This window comes from Chionomys nivalis, chromosome 23 (genome assembly GCF_950005125.1).
Source record: "Chionomys nivalis chromosome 23, mChiNiv1.1, whole genome shotgun sequence".
Classification (NCBI taxonomy): domain Eukaryota; kingdom Metazoa; phylum Chordata; class Mammalia; order Rodentia; family Cricetidae; genus Chionomys; species Chionomys nivalis.
Window position 1 is genome coordinate 23879884 of NC_080108.1, and position 5125 is coordinate 23885008.

The window sequence follows — 5125 nt, forward strand, 5'->3', positions numbered from 1 at the left end:
AGTTTACCTCTGGCAGTTTTCTGAATATTTTTGGTGTGTCCTTGGCCAAGTTCATGGATACAGAATCCACATACAGAGAGACACCTATGGACTTCCTCCCCTGTCCTGCAAAAAGCTGATGATGTCCAAGAAAACATTCCTACTGGTTCTCCTGGGAGACTCGAGGTAGTGGTGCTGGCAGAGGAAGGCTTGCAACCTGCCCTTGCGAGGGAACCTTCCTGAGCTTCCAGAACATCTGCACAGCTGCACAGGGCTGCACTCTACGGAGTTGCTGGGCCCTCCGGGTTTCATGATAGGCCCTCTCTGCATCGATTCCATTTAAAGAAACTGTATTCAGGCCTAGCACAACCATGCACAGCTAGTCACAATTTTGCATAGCTGTATACTTCCTACAATGTCAAATAGGTACACATGGGAAAAATGAGAGAGCAAACTCATAATAAATTATGACCAATATAGTCTCATTTTTTAAAAGAGGAAATCATTTAACAAAGACAAAGAAGACCAAGGGAAATTAGGATGGAGAGATGAGGGAGCAAGCCTGGCAGAGAATTCAGTGTTGCGGGCAAATGTAAGACAGTTCTATCAAGAGCAATTTCAACAGGCCTCGGTAAATGCACACATAAAGCCGGAGAGTCTCAAACCCACGTTGGGCATATGTTGGGCTGTTAAATTAGCATGCTTGGAAACAGGCGTGCCCTTCGACCCCACTGCTCAGTACAGGAACTTTTCTCAAGAGAAAAATCATAGAAGAAGGATAATTGCAGCAACATTGTTCTTAAGGAAAAGCCCAAATGCTTTAGGATGCTGGCTAAACTACGTTCTGACTAGTGAGGTATTAGGCAAATGGCTACATGAAAGAGGGTGATGTCTGTCTAAGGAGCCCCTATAGAATGAGGAAGTCAAGGACAGTCACGTATACAATAAGCTCCTGTTTGTGTAGTACCTAGACATCTACACACCTGACTTACAGTGACATTCTCATAACTTACTTAAAGGCACAGCACAGATAACGCCTTTCCCATGACCAGTGCTCTCAGGCAGCCGGCATCTTCCCAGATTCCTTTCTATGCATTAGCTTAGCTCCTAGAGAATTGCCAATATGTGTAATTGTTTTTCTAACTTTTAACAATATAAATGCAGTTACTGTGTATACTGCTCGGAAATTTTCATATTTTACAAAAGAAAACATATTTGGGGGACCTCATGAGATGGCTGAGCAGGGAAGAGACCCTGCTGTGCAAACGTGAGGACCCAAGTTCAAATGCCTTCCTTTTCAAACTTTTTGTTGAGTCCGAGTCCTGGAGGAACTACCATAGAAATTAAAAGCACACAAATGGTTATTAAACTCTTCTTTTGACAGCGGTCACCAAACGGGTGGTCCACCCCACTCCTGTGGAAATCTCTCTCCGCAGTGTGCTCCTCCGATACCGAGAGAACTCGTCATGACTCAGTGTGCCACTGGAGCTCGACCAAGTTGGAAATACTTCCACAGAACACTTGGGATGTTATTGGCACTGGAAGTTGGTGTGTTTGGAAGGCATTTGGATCTTTCTTTCTTTTGTCATATTCTACTTGAGTCTGGAAAAATAACATAACCCCACCTTTGCTATTTTTAGCAATATGGCACAACTCGATTCTGACTTCCATAAGTGAAGCGGACTGAACCATTCAGAACCCTACTCCAGCTCACCTGGGATGCAGAGACAACAGCGAGCAGAACAGGTGCCTCTTGTGGCCAAGATGTAAATGCCTAGAGAAACTTAGAGATTTGGCGTCTGTACTGATAGACTCCTAAGTGAACGGCTTTGGGCACCCCATCACCTAGATTTCTTGCAGTGTGACAAAAGTGAATTTCCTATTTATTAAGCCAGATTTTGTTGTTTCAAACTCAATCCTTAAACAAGATGGAAAAGGGCAGAGAGGTGAAAAGCCAGCTTAACAGAGTTTATATTATCTTAAGGGAGATAGATAGCTAACCAAGCCATTCAAATATCTAGTAGAAATTGAAAGTGAGCAAACGTCCACAGTATGGAAGCTGAAGGAGAAATGCATTGTGTTGCCATGGTGCCCATGTGGTACCTAGCATGTTCTTATGAAGGTGGAGAAGACATCACTACTCTGTTTTCACAATGGGATCCTCACTCTAGGGAGGGTCAGAAACCCCATATCAAGGACACATCATGAAAAAGAAATGGTGGCCAGAGGCGATATAGAATCCTAACTTGTCCTCAACCTGTTGGTCACAGTCCCCTGGGGAATCACATATCAGATATCCTGCGTATGAGATATTTGTATTACAATTCATAAGAGTAGAAAAATTAGAGTTATAAAGTAGCAATAAAATTCATTTTATGGTTGGGGCTCACCACACCATGAGGAACTGTGTTAAAGGGTCACAGCCTTGGCAAGGTTGAGAATCTCTGGGTTAAAGGAACAGGATTGTTTCCCTGAGAACGACACAGAGGTCCCGTTCAGGGCTTGATCAGATTATACCAATAGCCCTCCCTCAATCTTTGCTGTCCCTAACAGTTTTTCCATTTACATGTCTGGTATCATTCTCTTCTTATAGTCCTTTCTGGGTCACTGGTTGTCACCCTGCAATGAAAGCCCAGGATTCAGGATTCACACGGACCTTCCTGCAGCAAGCTTGGCTGAGGGATGACTGACAGCTCATTCTCGTTTATTAGCTGCTAGAGGGTTGGGGCCCTTCACATATAGTAACAAGTTCTGCAAACATGCACAAAGACCATATTTACTATTTCGTTCAATTGCTCCATGCCAAGAAAAATGGAGTATTATAAAAGTAGTTTTCTTAGAAAAACTTTTTTTAAAAAAAAAAAATCATATTGAACTGCAATGGGATTCAGTCTTTGTTGAGAGCTGTGCTTAGCTCACAGATGGAATATTGAGAACAGTGCTAAATCACAGATGGTATATTTTTTCCTATATTTCACAGAACAGGCCATTTCTACCACTTTTTTTTCTTTTACATTTTGCTCTTGGTAATCCTGTAGATTGGAAAAAAAAATACTAAACTAAAAAGAAACGTGAAAGCATTTACTTTTAGTGCTGTTCATATTCTTACTCTTTAGAGGATGGATACATTATTGAATATTCTGTGGCATAATTTACTTTAAAAAAAACTCAGAATGTAATTCATTTTAGGTGAGCAATTTGTTTTATGAGCCGTGTATGTTTATTTGCGGTTGCACTGCTTTTTTATTGAGTGCAATAAAGACACTTCTTATCAATTGATTTGTTGTATCAGCAGCGGGCCGCCTTCCAGATTGAGGCGTGGAGGCTTTGTGGACGACATTAGCTTGCGTATAATTTCACCACATATATGAACACAGGGGCATTCGGGCCATGCACGCTGCCTGTTATAACCTCACTTATAGGATTGTTGCTTGATGGGGCATTATCCCTCCCACACAGTGCACGACACGTTTGTCAAACGAGCTCTCCCCTCTCTGATGGGCTCGGCACACATACGATCATGCCAATTTTTATGCCAACTGATAAAATCACAAGTTCAAAAGTTCATTTCCAATCCCACGTGACACAGAAACGCGAAGGGCTGTAAGCAGATGCGTCCCGTGAATCATTCATTGCATTTGGGGGTGTGAACTGGAAGTATTCCATCGCTATTTTCAAACAGGACCAGGAATAGATTCTTATTCCAGAAATGGGTAAGTCCGTGGCATCTGCGGGTTCTGCATGCCGCCAGCCTGCTATAAAGCACGGGTGTGGTGAGCATGGTCCTTTGGGGCTGAGTGCCTATGACTCCCAGACCATGGGGCCCACACTAAGCCTGTTCCGAATTCTCCCATGTCTACACAGATTGCAATATTTACACTCCCCAGATTGAGAAAAATCACACTTTGATAATTAAACAATGTTGGCAATCTCTTAAAAGTGCACATCCCAGTGTCCTGGGGAACATTGCACAGCACCTCATGGAAGCCGTGCCTGCAGTAGATGTAAAGTGATGTACACACCACCGGAGCAGAGCTGAGAGAGTCAACAGCTGGGCAGATGGGCTAGAGGATGTAAAATCAGGAAGCTATGTCTTTAGAAAAGTTTTTTTTTTTTTATTCCTCAGATATCACATCTGGTTGCATCAAGTTGTCATTATGACGTGGTATTTAAGATGATTTAATGGGTTGTTGCGGTGTGAGAATCTTGGAGTTTATTTAACTACAGTGCAGGAACGGGATGCTGGAGATTTAAACGATGCTCTGACGAAGCAGATAAAAAGATGTTCTTGGGGTGGAATGACTTTATTATATGCGTTTTACTGTAGTCAATATAAATATGGATGTAGAGAGACGTGAGCTAGAAGTGATGCTCTGGAACAGAAATGGAAAATGAGCCGCGCGTACCCAAATGCAGGAAACTGCTCGTCCTTGAAGAACTGTGAGGTGTGTCGACTGTGTTTGAGCATGGGGTGCACAGTACAAACATGTCACTCACCAGCTCCCCATGGTTGCAAAGCAACCCCCCCGATCGGGCTTCTGCTGACTGACAATTCCCCTGCCTGATTACCAGCTACCATGGATAGGAATGCCTCCAGACTCTGTGTCCACATCCTCCCTCCCTCCTTCCCATCCCCCATCAAGGCAACCTATTCCAACTTCCTTTCACGTAACACACACCATTTAGAAAAATTTATTAAGTAAACCAGATGGTGGTGGCATACACCTCTAACCCCAGCACTCTGGAAGCAGAGGCAGGCGAATCTCTGAGTTCAAGGCCAGCCTGGTCTACAGAGCTAGATCCAAGACAGCCAGGCTACACAGTGAAACCCTGTCTCAAATATGTGTGTGTATGTGTATTGTGTGTGTGTGTGTGTATGTATAGCATATATATGTGTGTACATATATATATATGTATATATTATGTGTAAGTACAAATGTGTACACTCTGTATGTGCATGTACATGTCTATGTATGCATAACCACGTGTGGGTGTTTGGGTGAAGGCCAGAAATAGATGTCATATGTCTCTTTCTCTGTCTGCCTTTCTTTTTGAGTCATGGTCTTTCAATGAACCTGGAATCCACTGGTTGTTCAAAACTTTCCAGCCAGCAGGACCAAGAGGGTGCCCTTTCTCTGCCTTCTGG